Here is a 21,172-nt window from a genome sequence, read left to right as displayed (position 1 = left end):
GATATATACAATATACACGGTGGGGAAGCTGCGGTCCCTCGGCCAGTGTCTCACCTTCCCCTACTCCCATTCTGCTTCCTCGGCTTCAGAAGTGCTAATTGAAGCTTCTGCTGTCCCAAGAACAACTACTATTCCCATCTTTTACTTGTAAAAGCAACATGTGCTCCCAAAACAAAGAAAAGAAAATCTACAACCCCCTGCCTCTTCTTTTTGGAGGCCACCCTCGTTGACCCCGCCTGGCTCTCCGATGTTGTCCCAGCTCGAGCCCACACCCGTGCAGCAGGCACAGTCTTCCTGCTTGCTTCTGGATGTGGTCGACGCCCTTCTACAAAACTTGACTTAGAATCCACATATTATCCTGAGATTGCTTCTCCCTTTTAACAAGCCTCACGTACATCCTCCCAAACCTGAGTGGAATTTTAAATAGGTGCGTAATATTCCATAGGAAACATGTGCCATCATTTGCCCGTCGATGGACTTTTTCTTCTAGATGTTGCTGTGTGTCTGTGTCCGTACATCAGTGCATCCAACCCTTACATATGTTCTTTCGGTTTTGAAGCTAGAGTTTTTTGCAGGGACTACGGGGTCAAGAGGATTTGTTCCTTGATTTTATTAAGCTCTGCCAGATTCTATAGTTGTACTCTCTCCCTGCCTTTAGTTGCTTTTCCCAAGATCCCACCTCCCCGAATCTTCCCGGGGCTGCGGGCACAGCAGTCCACAGCTGGTTGTACTCAGTCTGGGTGCCCAGGCGGAAAACCGCCAAGACGGCCGGGGCCCTGCACCGTGGATCACCAGGCTCAAGACAAGGGCTGTCCAGAGCCACTCTGCGACCAGGCAGTCTATCCCCAGCCCCACTGCACAAAGGACAAGGCTCTGAGGCTGGCCTTCTACGCGGAAATGCACCTCGGTCTCCCGCTGAAACCATTTCTAGACAGCAGTTACTACGTAACGCGGAAGTGACATCGTGATCACACATGGGAAGAACATGGGAACAAGAAAGTGAAGGATTCGGGGGCCAGGAGAGGAACGGAACCCATGCTGGCACCATGGCTCTTTGAAGGGAGAGTGTGCTTTGGTGTGCTTTCGGTGCCACACAGTAAATACAGCTTGAAGCCCCTGCTGGTTTCTTGAACTGGAACTTACTCCGGCATTTTAAGAAAGTATTCAGAAACAGCAGAGTCTCCCTTGTGATGAGCAGCTGACTGCAGGGTCTAAGTTTCAGATGTGGCGAGTGGAGCCTCTGAACCACGGAGACTTCTGGCATGGGCATGCTCCCTCAGGGCCCAGGGGGGCCATGGGCCACAAAGGGTCCTGGTGAGGAGGGGAGGCCCCCAGTGGGACTCCAACCAGACTTGCATGAGCAGTTCACGGGGGAAAGGACAGGGAGTCACAGAGTGCAGGGGAGCTTTCAATACAGAAGAATTTCTGTGTTGGCACACAGCTCCCCAAAAAGTGCCACAGGAAGACCTAGGCTTGGAGGGAGACACAGCAGGGCATGACTTTTGACAAATGATGGAGCTCTCTTGGTTTTGGTTTCCTTCTTCAGACCCGGCAGGGAGGACCAAGAGCCATGTCCTAGGCAGACTTTGAGAATTAATGGAGACAGGGCACATGTGGAACATGGGAGGTGCTCCCTGAGTGTTTAGCTGCAGTGGCTCTTACTACGCTGTCACCACACCTGTTGTGGCTGCTACTCCTCCCCCTGAGGCTGCATGGCACAAGCTCCCACTGAAATAAGTCACAGGACCTCTCAGCTGGCCTGCCACACAACCCCAGTCTCCCTATGAGCCAAATGTGCCAGGTGCTAGGGCTTGGCACCGTTTAGAAGATGGCAGCAGCGACCAGCATCTCGGGACTTACATCCATGGCTAACTGTGCCTCCAGAAGAGTGTTGAGAAAAAGTCAGGGCATGACAAAAACTATGGCTGGGGTGAGGGACATGGGGCAATGGGGATCGCGGTCACGGCCAACTGGTTCCCAAGAAGGGTTTCAAGAAGGATTGGACTGGGATTCTGGGGACTGGCCTAGGGCCCCCTGACAACTCACACCACCCCTCTGCAATGTTTTCGAACTCACACAAAAGGAAGAAGTGGACCTGGGACCTTATGGTTTCCTCATTCTTCGTGGTCTTCAGCTTTTCTCCGACAAAATGAATGGGAGTCTGACTGCCGAGCCGGCTGGTCCCTGTAGGCTCCGTCCTGATGAAAAGGAGGCAGAGCAAGGCTTCATTCTCTTGGAACCTCACTCGGCCACCACCGCCCGACAGGTGCTGTGAACTGGCAGAAAGTGAGGGACAAGGGAGTCAACTGGACCTGACTCTAGGCTCCTTTCCCCCTTCTGACTACAGCACATGAGGTTCAACTATTGCTGGAAAGAGAACAACTCCCATGGCCGTCATGTGAGTAACCACTTGAATAGAAATGGGACAACATTTTCTTTTGTCTTCCTGCCAAGTTTCCAGCTCCAGAGATGTGGCTTTTAGGATTTCCCATAAAAGCCCAAAGTGGCAGCATAAATAAACTTACCACAATCATTACCCACGCCCCCCTCCCCAGCTTCCCCATGGAAACTCTTATCTTTTCTCTCAGTAGTTACTCCTCATGAAGCTCTCTCAGATTTATTACCTATGTGGGGCAATTCATCATCTAGGATAAATACCATCTTCTTCCACTGGGCAGGCCTGTGCTTCAGGTGGCTGTCATTTCTGTACAGTACGCATAATTAAATGGGGGCCGGGGAAGAGGGAGCATGTTAAGATAATGGGTTGTTTTCTTCCGAGTTATTATATATTCACAAAACTAGCTGCTGGCAGCGAACTTTATTTCTCTACTACGATCTATTGCCATTGGGCTCCTTGGAGGACACAACCACCAAATTTTGGAGTCGCTGCAGAGTGAAAAGCGCATGGGTTTTGGAGGGATGTATGGTTCAACAACATGGAGGCTGTGTGACCTTGGACAAGTCACGTAAAGCTCTCTGAGCGCTAGCTTCCTGATTTGGAATAGGGAGATGAAAATCCTAGGGAGCATTCTTGTAAGGATTGAAAATACTATTTACAAAGGACCTAGTTCTGTGCCTGGCACAAAGTGAGGTTTGTTTTTTTTTTTTCCTTCTTAGAGTTTTTAAATTCCCATTAGTTAACATCCAGTGTAATATCTGTTTCAGATGTACAGTTCTGTAACTCGACACTTAAAATAGCCGGTGCTCATTGCAACACAAAGTGGGTTCTTAATCAATGGCACTAATAGCGGCTGCCCAGGGTGGAAAACTGGATCATAGTTCTCTGAAGACGAGAGCATTTACAATGTATGAGCATAGTTTTTCAGTAATATCTTCTCCATAAGGATTAATACCTCTTATAATGTTGTAATATGGAACAACCAAAGAGGAGGTAAGAGAATGATCTAAAGACAGTGAGGATGGAGGCTCTCTGTCTTGGTCCTGTCCCTAGCCAGGGGCTTTCAAAGAGAAGACTGGACATAGTCATCCCAGATCCTAGAAGCCACCGTCAGAAGAGGAACCAAGATGGTGATCGTGGGGCCCCGCTTTGTAAATGCATATTGATGGAAGAGTGTTAAGTGTGATTCAACATCCTCCTCTCTCCTGAATTAACACATTCAACAAATGTTTCTTAAGTACATCCCCTGGGTCAGGGTTTGTTTTAGGTCTTAGAAGAAAACCAAATAAGTCTCTGCCCCAACTTCCCATAATATTCCCATCCCTCGATCAGGGACCAAGGCCTTGAAGGCCAATGTTCTGGAATGGGCTGTCCAATATGGTTTGCAGCCACTAGCTGCATGTGGGTTTTTGTATTCAAATTTGTAATTTAATCAATTAAAATGAAACCAAATTTAAAACACAGCTCCTCGGTCACAGGAGCCACATTTCAAGGCTCACCTGCCACAGAGGGGTTACCAAGCAGAACGCGCATTCCCAGCTTCAGAGAAATCCCACTGGACAGAACTGCCTGGAGGCTTTGCAACTGAAACCATGCACACGGCCACAGACCCACAGCGTCCGGCCTACCATCATGGGGTGTCCACAGCCATCTCGCCTGCCAGAGCTGTCCCAGGCGTGCTCCGCAGTGGGGACTATGAGCCTAAAGTGAGCTCTTCCCCTTGGACAATCCTCAGACCCCGGGAAAGGCCCCAGCTCATCTACATCCTCATTCAGGAAGTCTTCTCTGGAGAAACATCCCTTCCCCTCCAGCTCCCCCAGCACCTTCTTTATCTGCCTGAGCACCAAGCAAACAGAGGGACCTATTCACAGACCCCCATTGGCCTTAGCCTGTCCTTGGATCCACTGTCTCTGGTCCTCCATTATGGTTTTCCCATGGCAAAGCCCAATCTTGCGTCTCTCACATTGTGGTTCAGCTAACTACTCTGGGTCTTTTAGGCTTTGCCACCATGGCTGGACCCCCACCCCTGGCTCAGACCTTTGCATGCTTTCCTAGAAATCACGCTGGACACACCCTCTGGCCCTCGCTTCCCACTTGGTGCTAAGTGTCTCCTACCAGCAGGGAATGGTGAGGGCGGACCACCATTTTAGACTATTCTTTAGTAAATTACCATGTCACGAAATTAGATGGTACCAGGTTCCGTGCTTGAGGCGTTCTCGGCCAACCACATAAAACTGAACTTCTGACACAAATGAACTTCGCCATCATGTAGGTTGTACTGATTGCCCCTTTGTAACCTGACACAATGCAGAAAGCTCGGTACAATCTGTCACAGCACAAGGGCAGTGGCTTGGATCAGGGAAAAAAAAAAAAAAACTTTCAGTTTTTCGAGTGAATCAAAGGATGGATTCTTTTATATAACAGATGTATCCTCCCAATTACCTTATGCCTGAGCTAAAATTAAAAATGGTGTCCCTTATTATATACCTATCATGGCATAAGAAGGTTGGGGGGGGATGTGCAAGCATGTCAGCCAAGTGCAGCTAATGGGGGATTTTTCCTGGGAAAAAGAAAGTCCACGATGTTGAAGATTTACAAAGAGGGAGCAAAGAGCTAATGACAGGAAAATAATCTGATTTGTCCATTTTTGTATTGGCCTCTTCTCAATGGCTTCACTATCTCCCCCGCCCCCTTTTTCCAAATATCACTTCTGTACTCTTCCAGACGGCCTGACCTGCTCGTATTGCCTTCCTGGTCATTTCCTCCCTTGAAGCCGGTCCAGCATAGATGCTACTTTCTACTCTGAAAACATGGATTCGTTTTTGTGTGTTCTGTGTGATTACTGGCCCCTGGTTCATTTCCTTCTCTCTCTTTCTCTCTCGACTCCCACCTGGCATTCTCACCTTTTCCAAATGTACCAAACATGTTCTAGCCACAGGCCATTTGCACCTACTATCCTCCATCTCTGTAACAGCGACTTTCCAGTTGTGCACAAGTTCAGTCCCTCCCTCCATTCACGCATTTTGTTCAGAAAACACTTTCTTGACTGTTCTAGTCCCTTGTTCTCTCTTTTCAAAATTCTCAGCAGTTACCACTAGCTGAAAATATGATATACATGTTTATAGACTATCTACTGCTAGAATATGAATGCCACGAGGGCAGAGAGTGCATCAGTGGACTCCTGCTACATAACAAACCACACCAAAACCCAGTGGCTAAAAACAATAGTCATTTATTTAGTTCCTAACTCTATAGTGTGGCAATTCCAACTGGGCTCAGCTGAGCGGTCCTCCGGTCTGGGGCAGGTTTGATCTCCACTAAAGCTTACTCTTCCATCTGCCTTCGTTAACTGTGTCAGCACAAAGCTGGCCAGTTTGTGGCTGGGCTCTCTTGTTTTCTTTTCCATGTGAACCCCTCCCCTCTAGCTGTCTAGCTCAGAGTTCCTCAGAGGGAGGTCAGGGTGCCAATGCACACCTGATTTTCATCTCCCTGAATGAGTCACATTTGTGACAGTACCATCAGCCAACTCAGATTCAAGGGGAAGAGAAAGAGATTATGCCTATTGTTCAAAGGACCTGTGACACTGCTTTGCAGGATCCTGAATTCCAGGAGAGGAATTTCTGGTTATTTTTATAATCCCAGGACCGATATCTGTTCTAGTCACTTCTGTATATCTAGCATTAAAACAGTGGCTAGCTCAAAATGGGTTCTCAACAAACACTTTTTTAACGAATGCAGGTAACTGCAGAGGGCCCCAAACCAAGAAACACCAAATCTGTTGGAACAGGATCACAGTGGATGCTGGTGCTGTGACTGTCACTGCTCTATGCCCACCATCACCCCTTGTCTCACCACTCCCATAGGAAGATGGGTACTGAAACTTTGTCTTGGTGCTGCAGGCTCAGGACATGAAATCAGCTGGAGCTTCCGACTGGTCCTGCCTAGCTCATGGGACTGCCCTGGGACTCGAGAGGGAGAGAAGGCTGGGCTACAAATACACACACTGGAGAAGGCGATGGATGCTGGAGAGATGATTCCTCCTCAAATGTCCACAGATATCCAATACAGATACAGTAGTTAAGAACATGTCCCAATGCCTATTTTTGGTTAATTGAGAACAATGGTTGATATGCATCTGGACTACACACACACACACACACACACACACACACACACACACACACGTTAATTTGCAGATGAAGGAAACTTTGCATTGAGCCAAATAACTATTCTCTCCAGAAACAGCTGTTTAGTGAATGAATTAGTTACTTTGTTTCTTTAAAAAATCTTGTGGCTTGCTCACAGAGGCTGGGAAGTTCTCTGTACCATTATCATTACAAAGGGATCATTAGAATGAGTGGCTAAAAAGAGCTGTAACTATCATTTAAAGTAGTCATATGGGCTAACACACAAAGACCCTGTATCACTGTCACTTGAATAAATAGGTGCATTAAGAAGCGGAATACCTAGAATTGGTTACTGTCATGCAGAGCAGCAGACAATTTCAATTGTATTGTGTAAAGACTTAGAAGCAACAACAGGATCTCGTGGCCTTTAAATCAAAGCTTCTTAAGAAGAAAAGAGAAGCTGTAGAAAATATCTAACTCCCACCAAACCAGTATAATTCTTCGTTATTTCCTCCAGTGTTGAGAAGTTTGTTAATACCCACCAGCACCCAACACACATGCATGAACATACACAACAGTGCCCTGGTTTGGATCCCGTACCACTTTTTGCCCTTTGAATGGTCTGGGCTAGGAGGGAGACTGAAGCGAAGTGGAATGCCCATTGGGGATGAGATTCCTAATTCCAGGGCTGTGGTTCCCAGGAGCTGGAAGGAGCCTGTGGCAGGTCAGGCAGCAGCCCCGTGGCCTGCCCACTGCCCCTTGCCTTGCCATGGCAGGAACTTCAGCCTCACGGCCAAGTGCCAACACCTGCTTTTCTCTGCTCGAGGGCTTTCTCTAACCACTGAAGCCTGCTTTGCTGCCTGTTTAGCAGGCCAGAAACAGCAGAGCATTAACAACCCCCGCCCACAGCCCTCAACCAACAACCAAGGGAGTAGCAAGCTCATGAATGCCCAGGTCCCCTTGCCCTTTGAGCAGGACAATTCTGAGACGTAAGTTCTTGCAGGAGACCAAATGTCTGCCACGTTTCCCCCCCCGCGGGGATGACGCTTGGTAGCCCACAGAGGTAGCCGCTTCATAAAAGCAGCTTTGGTGGCAACCCCCCTTTCCTGGTTTTATCCACCCCCAACCCAATGCCAGTGTCTCCTTTGCCTTCCAAATAAGTTGCTGACCCTGTGGTTGGTTTACGGACGGACGCAAACTAAGACAGAGCTCCAGCCTTCCAACCACCCCTCTCCCCCAGAACACAGTCTGCTCCAGTACCTTGGGTTGTTGCTTGGAGCTTCTTAGTTTTAGAATGTGGGCCAGGTGAAAACACAGCACCCCTGAGGGAAGCCTCAGATCCACCACTGTGAGCTATTTATATCTTAATAAGCAGAAAGGACTTGGCAACAGGAGGAGGCTAAGAACCTGGGACCCTGCGGCAGGCACATCCAGAATAGGTGGAAAGAGGATGGGGGATGGGCGAAGCAAGGGGCTCACGGCCCCCCTCTCTCCCTGGGCCTGGAACAGTCATGTTAGGCTGTCATGCAAGGCCCTAACTCAAATCAGAGCACTGCAAATGAGGCCAATCACCCTGACTTCACTAGCCAGTCCTGGCCTCTCTCTAAACCTGCCATTCCTCATCTTGAGAACTGGGATGATAATAACGCCGACCTCCGAAGTTTGTTACAATCAAATGAAACGTTCCGTATAAAGCACTAAACTCAAGTCAATCTCACCGGGACTTCACTCTGAACGGATACTTTATGATTCTCTTTATAATTCTGAGTAACAATTAAAACCTCGAATTTTGGATTTGTCGTCTTGACCTACCAAGGATCCAAGATCAAAGCAAAGGGGAACACAAAAAGAGCAGTTGCTCAGTTTCTAGCCAAACCCCCCTCCGCCCCCACCTCTGGGGCACGCGTGCGCACACACCTAGTCCTGCGGCCAGTTCTTGTCTATTTCATTCCAGAGTGGGGACACAGAGGACCCCGGGGCAGGGCGTGGAGGGACAAGGGACGTAAAAAGCGCATTTATCTCACGTCCTCTCCTGCTCAGCTTTTCTTCACCGCGTGAGCGGATCTGCGGCGCCGGCAGCCGTCCAGAGCCATTTTTCAGGCGCTTTGCAGCAGATGTGATCATTATAAAATGCACCATCAGAGGACTATGGTATTTATTTGTTTTCCTTAATTTCAATTTTTACTAGCTTGCCTTTAAAGACAGCAAGGCGCAGATTGAGCCATAAACTGTCAGATCCCGTATCTTATGAGGCTACCAATTTCCTAAAATGTGAGATGATTTAAATTTCCAGTCAAATGGACAGATAGGAAAATACAACGCAGCTCCGGTAGGAGTTGTAAAACTCTCAAGCTCTGTTTTACCCCCTTTAATCTTTATCAGCACAGCGTATCAATATGGACATAGAGAAAATAATTGCACATGCAGACTGAGAAGTTCATCAGAACCAGGTCGGGGGGGGTGGTGCTGGAAGCAATTGTGTCCTCCTCACTAAAGACCCCCTTTTCCTCTAGCCCCGGGGGGCTCAGCCTGACAATGTGCTGGGTGTGATGTCAAGAATGAAGAAGACGGTGCAAACTGCCAGTTAAGAATTAGTAGGCAGGATGGCTGGAATCCTGCCTGGAACGGAGCTTTGGAAGCCAGCCACGTCAAAACTCATACATTTGCAAAGCCCAATCCAGACAATTAGGATAAGTCCTCTGTGGGCAACGTAACAGGTGACACTCGTTTCTCACTGTTGTTGTTGTCCTTGTTTGCCTGTCTCGGGTGGGTGGTTCGTTTTGCCTTTGGACACAAAAGACGTGGGGAGAAGGCAGGGCATCCACTCTGCACACACGATTTCCCGGATGGAACCATTTGCCTGGCAACTTTAACACCTAGAAGCTTGCCTGGTGCCGGCAGATAAGGATTTCCATGTGAGCAGTGGAGCGGAGGAGACAGAGGGGGTGAAAGGGGGGAAATGGGCTAGAATAGAAGGTGTCAATAAGCCAGGTTTCCCTGTGAGCGCCTGAGGCTCCGTCCTGCTGGAGCTGCCCTACTCCCTGAGCCCAGAGGCTGGGCTTTCTACCCACAGTTCCTGATGGGCAGCGGGGTGTAGGGTCATTAGCTCTGATGGTAGAGCCATAGCCTGCCAGTCCACAGGATGGTGCCCCAGCGCCCGCAGAGGACATGCTACAGACTCCACTCTTCATGGTGTGCCCTGATCCAGCCACATACCCAGTGGGTGGCCAGGAGCCAAAGCAAGCCCCAGGAGAACCCGATTCCAGGAAGAGTCAACAGCCCTTTAAAAAAAAAAAAAAAAAAAACAAAAAACGGAAATGGTACTACAAACATGTGGTGATGTTTTGCTAGGCGCCCTGTTGTGGGCCCGACGAAGGGTCCACAGAGAGTACTGGCAATGCCTATCACACCATCTAGAAGGGAGCTTCCAGCTTGGTGGTGTGATGGGGTTTGGTGGGTAACAGGCATGGAAAAATGGAGTCCTCCAGGGACATTGGGCTCATTAAATGCAATCCTGTTTCTCCTTCCTTCACTGCTGAAACACATGAGCCAAAATCTCCCCAAAGCCCTAAATTTGCAGCCATAGTCATCTCTTTAATTACTGTGTCTGGTTCACTTTATTTGCAATCATGGGAGCTTTTTATAGCCCTTTCCCATCTCTGTGCAAGGTGTCAAAGAATCCTAAAGACCCAGGGGGGAGAAGCAAAAGGAAAATGCTCGCTCAGGCCAGTGAGCACACTACTGCCCTTTCTGTAGGTCACTGAAAAGCTGCTCAAAACTGAAAGGAGCATCAGCTAGCAAAGCATTAAGGCGGGAGGGACCACAACACCAGATCTATCAAAACTGGGGCAGCCTAAGTAGTCTGCGGAGTGAATACAGGGTATGTCCCAGCAGATCCTCCCAGCAGAACCAAGGCTGCCTTTCCCAAGGAGTGCTGTGGGCTCACAGCTCATGGCCTGGTTCTGTTGAGCAAATGATCTTAGCAAAAGGGGCTGCCATGTCAAGAATACGTCCCCTCCCGGGGAGTAACCCCTAGTCGGTGGAGGGTACAGGTCCTTTACACCTTTCTTCATTGGGGGTTTCTCTGAAGGATGTGCCAATCTCAGAGCTCCCTTTGGCTGGGCCCTGGTTTGCAGGCACACACTTGAGCTGCCTTCCAAACGCTGAGAGCACTCCCCACTGAACTTCCTACCCACAAAGTACTGCTGTAGGGTCTGCATCTTGGGGAGCCCAATCTAAGGCAGCTGCACGCCAGGGACACTGTATGAAACGGCAGACATGCTGGGGTGTTTCTGGAAAGCGCTGTGTCGACGAACATGTCCTTGGGGCAGAAAAGACACACCAAGAGTGGCTGGGAAGGTGCTGGGTGCCTGGCATTCCCCAGTCTATTATCCCACAGTGTCTTATTGCATTCTGAAAAAGTCATACGTTGAGAACGACCGAAAATGTGAGTGCATCAGGATTTAAATTTCTGCACTGTGAAATAAAGAACTAGTACCATAAAAAAGGTAACAAGACAAGTGAGAAACTGGGGAAGGATCTACAATGTATGTGACAGACAAAGCGATCATTTTCTTCCTTTATAAAGAACGCATCTTGAAAACTAATAAGAGAAAGACCAGCAATCCAAAAAATAAAAAAGGACAAGGAGGGTGAACTGAGTTGGCAGAGAAACACATGATAAAATGGTCTTTTCACCTATAAAAAGATATTCAACCTTACTCATAAGAGAATGCGAATTAATACTAACAGATGTCATTTTCACCTCGCAGATGAATCAAGATCAAAAAGCTGAATAGCACACTGGGTTGGCATGTGTGTGAAGTAAAAGGTATTCTCATAAAATTCTGGCAGGTGTATAAATTGGTACAACCTTTCTGGAAGGCATATTGGCAGTTTTAAATCCAGAGACCCATGGACTCAACAAGAATCTGGCTCTTCTAAGGGTTTATAAACCCAAAACGTGTGCAGAGGCACACATGCAGGCTTATTCATTTTAACATTGTTTATAGTAGCAAAAAAACCAAAGTCATCAAAATGCTCATCATCGTAAATAAATGTATAGTAAACCCACAGCTACCATACTCTTCAGCCTGGCTCTGCCCTGCCCACTGGGCAAAAGGATCCGTTCCAGAGGCCAAAGAACACTGAGGTCGGGAGAGCTGGCTTCCTGCTGTCAAACAGGCATGGCCCATCCCACGCACCTGACTTCTTTCCTGGGTGTGGTCAACTTGACCGCCCAGCGGGGCAGCAGTTCTGGATCAAAAAACATTCTGCAATGTACCGTGTTCCTTCTGATACACATTGACATCAAAACATGTCTTATCACCAGTTATATTTTAACAGATCATGTAATTAGTTGCCCTCACTTTAAGAAAAAATAACTTCCATTGTAACGGTAAATTGTGTTATTTAATTTTCAGATGTTCAAACCAATCCAAAGGAATTCTTTTTTTCCAGTAATCTTTCGTCAGGGGCTTTATCAAATAGCTTTCAGTCACAGAATGATTTAAAAGCAAATCTTCCTAGGTTCATCCTGTTTGTTATGGTCTGAGGCGTCTTTATTCGCAAGGGTTCTAAGGGTTTTATATAATCTGTGTCAGCCATAAATTTCTGTGTTAAGGGAGCAAGAATCTTTGGAGCAAAGCTCTCTCAAAATGTTTTTCAAGATACTAATTTCTGAAAAACCAGAACTTGCAAACCCCAAAGCCTTAGAGACGTTCACCTGCTTCTTCTCGGCAGGATTTCCAAATTCTTAAAAAGCCCCTGGATGTTCTTTGGAGACAAAATTCCAATGGTAGGAGAAGATGAAGGCACGGGTCCGCTGTCCAGTAATCTATATCCAATGCCCGTCCACTAATGCTTGCGGTCCCTTCCACAGATGGGCTTGGGTATCTGTTTCCTAGCAGGTGTCATTTACACACGCACATTTTCCCAATTCTGTGCTACACAGATTGTGCAGCACTCTGCAGAAAAGTCGCCAAGGCACAGAAACTCAGAATCCCACACATGGGTCTCAGATGCCCGCAAACCTGGATTAGCACACGCCCTCGCTGCTGCAGCTCGAGGCTGAATCCCTCAGACACGACAACAAAGGACTGGGGATGTACTGTGCCCGACCCCCCCCCCAGCCCCGTCCATTCATTTCACATGTCCAGAGGACATAAGGCAGCTCGGGGATGTTTCTTTACATGTGGAGCTCTTCAGGTAAGATGGGGGAGGGAACCCCGTCTTTTGGAGAACTGAGGAAACATCCCTTGTGGTACACAGATGGAACTAACGCATCGTCCGTCACTGATGGCCTGTGAAACGGCCTTGGACCGCGTGCTACCTTATTCTCGACTGTAACCTGCACAGTGTTTGTAATCGCTCCCACTGGCGGCATGAGAGAATACTTGCTCGGAGTTCAGACAGCAACTCCTCCATCAGGTCTGCTGGCAGCCGGGGAGCTCCTGAGAGTTCCTGGCAAGGCTGCTTGCTCTCTTAGCTGTGCTGTGATTAATACCTTGCTCTGCCAGTCTCCTGCTCTGCTCTCCGGGGCCCTTCCCTCCGGCCCTCCCCCACCTCCCTGCACACTTTCCCACAAAGCCCTTGCTCCCTGCAACCCCCTAGGCCAGGAGTTTGCTGAGAGGCCTGGAAGCTCTAGGGGGAGTCAGTGCTGGTGCTTCAAGCCACAGCAGATGAAGGGAGTGTGCAGCCCCTGGCAGGGAGCCCGCCTCTGCCTCCCTGGGCTGATGTATCCTGGGAAGCTGCGCCAGGGACTGGTGGGGACGGCCGGTTTTATGAGGAGTCCAGGCTGCGACATGGAGCCCTTCCAAGGCGTCTTTCACATGTCCTTGCTACTCCTCTAATAAACCAGGATTAACCCTAGGTATAAAGCACAGTGCGCTGCAAAAAGCCTGTAAATTTTCTCTAGAACCCTGGCCCTAAAATGCTGGCCTTGCTTTTGGCAACCCCAGAGCTCAACAAATGAGCAGCCACTGGCTTGCCTCCCCTCCCCACGGCGTGGGGCACACTCAGCAGGAAACAGGTTTATAAGATGGGTGTCCTGGCGTGGGATACCAGCATGGGTGGGTGTACCAGACATGGCTCTTGCGTGGTTAAGCCAACCCTTGTTTTCTAGGGCAGAGTCCCCTCTCCCCGCCCAGCACACCCCCTTGCTCCTTGCCAGGGCTGCCCTGGGGCATGCAAACCTGAGCAGTTCACAGCCTCCTAGGCTCAGCAAAACTCCACGCTTGGTTCCATGCTTCACGGCTGCCATCTTGAAATTCTTACACTCTCTGAATGAAAAGCCCTGCAATGTAATTTAGCAATGGGCCCCGCAAATGACCGAGCTAGTCCTGCTCCTGGGCTTTCTGGCTCCTGACCCAGAGAAAGCCATGCTGGGCAGGCACCTCTCTTCTGGAACCCCTCTTGGGTTCTGTGTTTCAATGAGCATTGTGGGCTTTCCAACGTGGGCGGGTGGGGAGCAAGTTCTCCCAGGCTCACAGGGATGCTTTTCTTGGTTGACAATATTTCTAAACCACTGCAGACATGAATACCTAGTGACTGGTCAGTCAACTCCAAACGCCGCTCTGCGGACTTTGTGTGCGTTTTATCGTACAATCCTTACCACAGCCCTGTGAGGCAGGCACCATCATTACCCAGTTTTAAAGGTAAGGAAATGGACTCTCAGAGAGTTTCATTTGTCTCAAATCAAACTCAGATGCAGTTAACTCCAAAACATGTAGTTTTAACCACTAGACCATACGGTTTGATTATAAAGGAAAATATGTTCTCCGTTTCACTGGCAGTAAGAGTCATGATTGATGTGTCGATTGACTGTGAGCGAGGAGATGAAGGCTGGTTGGAAGGAGAAGAGTAATACAAAAACAGTCTCCTTTCTTCCCCCACCCAGTCCACAGGAGAATTTAAACTCATATTGCCAGCATGCCATAAAGAAACTGGAATCTCCAGAAATTTTTTTTTCTTGTTCGCTTTGGCCTGGGCTTTACTTTTAAGGCTGTTGGCTTGGGGGAACCCTGCACACTTTTGGCTCTTGGACTGTGGGATTCATTATCCCAAAACGGCTCACAGGCCTCAGCATTGGGTATCTTCTCAAATGCATTCGTCAGACCAAGGACAGGCCCAGAATCCAGCTGCAGCGAAGTTTCCACAATTATAACCACCATCCTCTAACAACCAAAGCCAAAGTTGACATTCACTGCTATGAGCCAGCCATATATATATATATATACTTCTTTAATCCTCACACCCACCATATAAGAGAAGCATGATGATTGTAATTCTACAGATGAGGACACTGAGGCCCAGAGAGATGAAGTAATTTGGTGAGATCACCTTCCTGGTAATTCTCAGAGCCAGGATGTGAATCCAGAGTGCTGCTCTTAACCACCACACTGTATGAAAGCTGAATGTCCTCTGTCAAAGGCGCAGTTCTGAGGACAGACATCTAGAGATTAATCATCGAGAGTAGAAGATCTAGTGTTGACGCCGGATCCTGCAACCGCAGTGCCCCCCTCTCTCAACCCCCGACTGACATGCCACTGGCGGGATGCGTGCTCACTGGGAATGAGACCCCTCTGGACACAGCTCAGCCAACACTGGACTCAATGGTTCCTTATCAATCTTCACTAGATAACAGATCTCCTGACTCAAGAATTTATCATCTTCCTCAATTTCCTAACTGGACCTACTGGACAGTGATAACCAATTAATCCAAGGGAATCTAGTTCCTGACACAGATTGCTTCTAAAACCATCCCCCTAAGGGTAGACTTCAGAAGTGAATGGAGAAAACATTTCATGAATCCAATACCTCTCATTTAATTTCTTGCTGCACCATGGAGAAGGTATCCTTAGCCCCACTGTACAGACAGGGAAGCAGAGGTTCAGGGAAATTCAGTAACTTGCCTAAAGTCCCCACTAAAATAAAGCCCAGGGTCTGAACCATGAGCTGAGGAACATCTCCAAGGCCTGTGCTGTGAAGCCCAGGACCAGCCCACCGCCTTACCCAGAAGGGCTTGGAGTCTTCTCTGCCGGCATGAACCACGTTCCTGTGTCTGTAGCATCCAACCTCCCCCCGCCCCACCGCTGGACTGTGGTATCCTAATTAATACCAGCTACTCACTGAGGTTTTCTTGCCCCTGAAGAGGTTCTACACAAACCTTTTTTCTCCAGACTACATCTTCAGGATCATTGTAACAGGGCAATTTCATGTTTACAGAATGTAGTAATAGCAACCTACCTTCTGCCAGACCCATCAATCTTCTTCTTTCTTCCTTTCCTTCCCTCTAATTCTGTGACTGTGGGAACTGATTATGCGTTAGGAAAAGCATCGCGCTAGATGTCCTTAACGGTGCGGCTGCAGAGGCTACTGTGCACCAAAGAAAAGCGTAAAAAGAGAGCTGGTGCCCCTCAGACCACTCACCACACAGAACACACCTGCGGGTGCATGCGCTCAGAGGCGCATGCGCTGACAGGAGTGCGGAGGCACGCGCTCCCAGGCGCACGTGCGTGCACTCACACATGTGCACCAAACCCTGCCAAGCCCAAGTACACGCACCTGCACAGACACACGTGAGTCAGCTCCCACACACGTGCACACACAGGCCTCCACACACAACAGACGTGGGGACACACACACACACACACACACACACACACAGGCTCACTCCCTAAGACTGACAAGGTGGAGAGGTTCTTGGAAAGCAAGCTATTTGGGTAAACATTGTTCTTTCTGGAAATCACCTCTGCCCTCTCTACTCAGACACACCCTCTCTTTGCTGAAGCCAGCCTCAGGGACTTACCTGGTATATTTTATCAAAACAAAGGCTGCAGTCACTTTCTAGCAATGACTGCAATGTGACTCCACATTGTAAGCAGCATTTTTGCTTTTTATTTTTTTAGAATGTTTATTTATTTACGGAGAAACACTGTTTTATCCACTGACAACTTTTTTTCAGACCCTTTCCCAATCTAGATCTAGAATTATAAAAAGCAAGAGTGACTATTACTTGGAAGTGATAACGTTCTTCATAAAGGATTTACCATGCTTGGAAAGAAGTCTCTGAATGCACACAAAACATGACTATTAACAAAATTTAACTATATGCCTGGCTTTTCAGGGTCTTCCTTACTTCATAAAGTTTGGGGGATGATCACTACTGAACCCACAGATAATTACACCTTAAGGTTCTTCTCAATAAAAATGATGCTGAAACGAATGTTCGACTTGAAATCAAAAGTTTAAATATGTTGAGCAGAATTAATTACTTGAGACAAAGAAAAAAGGAAAGTTGCTTCAGAAGCCAATCAGAAATTCCAAAGGCAAACTCAAGGAGGAGAAAATAGATGTGATCCGCACACCTCCAAATGTGGGGTTCTAAGACTTGCTCTCTTGAGGCTACCTCTATACCCAATGTCCAACTCCCTTTCTCTTCCTTTGCCACCAGCTGGCCCCAAGGTCAGCAAGCAGTGCTAACTATAGGCCAGCCTTTTTTTGTTTTGTTTTTCCTCTTCGCTGGAGAAATGATCATATTTTAGTCCAGACGAAAGCCAGGCAATTGACTACTTTTCCTGGAAAGCGAATGTGTCCAAGTCTTAATTTTGCAAGAACCAAGCAGCGTAAATTCAGTTTATTAAAACATGAATTTAGCACATTTGTGAGAGTGGTGATATTTATCCCTCCTGAACTTTAAATTATCTTGGATGGTGAAACAGATCTTTAATTATGTATAGACACAGGATGACAGAACACAATGCACAGGGTTTCTTTATCTATATCTATATCTATATCTATATCTATATATAGATAGATATATATTTCCCAGGAGCAAGAAAGTCATAGGTTAAGCATTTAATATTCTTGCAGACTTCATTTTATTTCCATCAGGTTCTGGAGTAAGTAAAACTTTCATTTTGGCATTAAAAAAAAAAAAAAAAAACCTCCACTATATGAAATACATAGGTTTAAACCTGGCCTGATAGTTTTCCATTGGATTCGGGAGACTAAGAATTCACAAGAATAGGCCTTTCCAATTTTCCACGGCACCTGATTTTGACATCTGGAAATAGCCAGAGAGGAATAATTGAACATGTGCGAAGCGCTGGGGACGTTGCCCAAGATATTTACATACAGCAACTCATTCTGAGCCTCAGACAACCTTGACAGGAGTTCCATTATTCTCTTTTCCGACTCTCTGCAGTGATGGAGTTAGAAACGTTAACAGCCGAATACTCAAGGTCTAGAGAAGTCAGGCAACGTGACCAAGGTTTCACAACTAATAAATGCAGGGATGGGAACAAGAATTCAGAATTCCCAAATCCCATAGCAGGCCTTTTGGACCACACTCACCACTGGAATCCAATTTTTCAGTAGGGTCTGGGGATCATCGGCAACATTGCTTCAGAGATCTCTTAAAAAAGAAACAACAAACAAACAAAACCCACACTTTTTATTTACGTATGTGAGAGACAGAGCACCCAGCGGGAGAGGCACTGGGAAAGGGAGAGAAAATCACCAGCAGATTCCAAAGCAGAATGCGGAATGAGATGAGGGACTCGATCCCATGACCCTGAGATCATACTGAGCCAAAAGCAAGAGTCCGATGCTTCACGGACTGAGCCAGCCAGGCGCCTGCAGTGTAAGAGATTTCTTAACAGGGGACTCTCTCGGTGGAGCTGGAGAGAGTTATCCAGGCCTTTGAGGAGTTCTGGAGTGAACTTCCAAGGACCTCCCTCACCAAGCAGCACCTGGGGTAAGGACACTGCCTCTCCTCCAGCTTTGACCTCCCCGCCAATCGCAAGTACTCAGTGTGACTCCCAGGAGTGCCATGCTGGGCTGATGATTCCAGGGTCAGCAAGCAAAGGTGCCCTGAGTAGTGGCTGCCATACAAGGGCAGAGAATGGGAGTGCAACTTCAAGGTCAATGCCCCGACTGCGCTTTCCGTGGTGTGTTAGCGACATCAAAGTGCATATCGTTTTCTCAGCCTGCCTTCGTGTCCCGCATACACCCATCACACATCATTTTGCCTTCAGACGATTGGTTCTTTCTTCGGAATGCAAATCCTTTTTATCTGGGGGCGAGGGGGGGTGGTTGCCGAATGGGGGCGGTAGGGAGAGGTAGCACGCTGGGTCAATCATACTCATTAAAACCTTAATCCCACTATCTTTATCAGATTCTGTACCAGACCTGGCAAGGGTTTCAAACTGAGATCCAGGAGAAGATGGTGGAAGCTTCCCCACAGATGTGTTTGACTGGAGCAAGCTCTGAGGTCAGCAGTACCTTCCACTTGACTGCTCGGGAGAGCATCTGCTCCCTGACACACTGAAGTCTCCCACGCAGGTGTCTCAGGTGGTCCCCCTGAACTTTGGTCTCTTCAGCAACAGGACACGGGGCATGGATGGATATTTCCTGATGAGGACTGAGACACATGGAGGCAAGAGCCTCTGATCCAGAGAGAATGGGGCATCTTCTCTTCAGGGTAACCAAGCTGTAGAGCGAGACTGAAAAGAGGAAGCTACCAAGTGAGAAGGGATTACGGAGATCCCACAAAAACCCACTCGACAGTTCTGATTATAATGGAACCACCACTGTGAGCTCTTGGAACTCCCAGTTCCCGCTACTGACAATTTGCAAGAAGCTGACCCTTCAGCACCAGACAGTATCGGAGAGAGGCACTCCCTCCCCCGCCATCCCCCCTCCCACCACCACCCCGGACTCCGTGCTCTGCACAGAGGTGGGCAGGACCAGCCCTGGCACAGGGCAGAAGCATAGATTTCCTTCCTAATCCCAAAGGCAGGGGGGTGCATGACATGGTGAATCGCTTCCTACTTTGTGGAAATGTGCTCTTTCCTTGCTCTCTATCCACCATGCCTCTGTCTCTTTGCAGAGTCCCAGGTCCTGTACCTGGCAGAGATGCTCTTATTGCCTCTGATCTCTTTTTGATGGGCTCACCCCTTGCATGAGCAGATGTGTTGTTTGCACACACTCTTTCCAAACTGATGAAAAAGCAGAGGGAGAGCAGTGTATCCTTTGATTTTTATCTTCTGCGAGGTGAGGATGAATGTTCTGCGTTTTTTTTGAAGTGGCTCGCCTCCTCCTCGACTTCATTTCCACGAGGTTAAGACAGCAATTGAACAAGGAGTAAGGATCTCAGGAACAGCGGCTGTGGCCCCGCAAAAGAAGCCCTACGTACTTCAATTCTTCACCTAAAGACCTGCAATTACAATAAGGGACACGACTGTTGTCATTTTATTATTGGTCTATGTATACCTGCTTGGTTCTAGAAACGATTTAAAGTAGCACGATGTATGAATTTCCAAGATATGTGTGGGAGCAGTTCCATTTTTTTGTTTATCAACTCCACTTGTTGATGACTGATATGTTAATGATGTGATTAATCCACTGGGTTTGATTCATTTATATCATAATTTCCATTTCATCAAGATGTGTTTTTAAGGAGATGCTTGATGTCCTTCTCAAAATGCTCCATTTCTCAGCATGGGGGACTTTCATTTCCCATAAGCAAACCAAATCCGACCTTCTGACTGACGGGAGGCTGAAATCTAAGTCTGGGGAGGTGAAGGAAGCCCATGAAGGTTTCCAGAACACTCGAGGAGCCCGTTTTTTCTTATGCCTGTGTTTTGTCGATAAGGTACCTTTCTCTGTAAGAGACGTAAGTCTGTACAAAGTCTAAAAGAAATCCAAGAGAGAATAATCCCTCGTACCCCTGGCCGAAAGCGATGGGCGGCGGGCATCGGGCCTGCCCTGCAGCACGAAGAACGCTATGTCGGTGAGTGTCCGTCGGTGACGCCTCACAAAGGGGACGCGACCTGCTGGGTATTCTGTGCAGACACAAGTAGAGCTGAGTTCATGGGAAATACAACAGTCAGGACAGAAAGGACAGGAAGGGGGCATCTGTGTGTTTTTAGGAAGACACGGAACATGAAAAAATCTTGAGTGCACACGGAGGGAAGTCCTCTCTGCTTTCACTTTCATTCTCAGTTCCTTTCCGGGCCTTCCAGCCCCACCAAGGACAAAGTTTCTCCTGAGTCGCAGCAGACACTTCACAGCCCTCTCCCTCCGGCTGAGGGAAGGGGTCAGGCTCGCAACTGCGGCCAAGCCACAGTAACTAGCTCCGGCTGAGAGACGAAGTGCACTTTCTGCCCTATGTGGGTGAATGGGGGCCTAGCTCTACCAAGGGAAGCTAGTTGTCTGCTGAGGCAGTGGTGTGAAGGCCTCATTTAAAAGAAACGAATTTAAGGGGGCGCCTGGGTGGCTCCGTGGGTTAAAGCCTCTGCCTTCGGCTCAGGTCGTGATCCCAGGGTCCTGGGATGGAGCCCGGCATCGGGCTCTCTGCTCAGCGGGGGTCCTGCTTCTCCCTCTCCCCCTGCCTGCCACTCCCCCTGCTTGTGCTCTCTCTCTCTCTCTCTCTCTCTCTGTGAGATAAATAAAAGTCTTTAAAAAAAAATAAATTTGCATCGGTTTTATGTTAAAGGTGACAGATGAGCTACCAGAAGGAATAACGTAAAGGGTCATCAATGCAATGATGACACGAAGCTGATGGCCTCAGAACCAAGTTGACATCAAGAAGATGGGGCACCTGGGTGGCTCCGTGGGTTAAGCCTCTGCCTTCGGCTCAGGT

This window comes from Lontra canadensis, unplaced genomic scaffold, assembly GCF_010015895.1.
Source record: "Lontra canadensis isolate GAN:19392208 unplaced genomic scaffold, GSC_riverotter_1.0 scaffold126, whole genome shotgun sequence".
Taxonomy (NCBI): Eukaryota; Metazoa; Chordata; class Mammalia; order Carnivora; family Mustelidae; genus Lontra; species Lontra canadensis.
The sequence above is the reverse complement of the archived record's forward strand: the minus strand, read 5'-3'. Positions refer to the sequence as shown.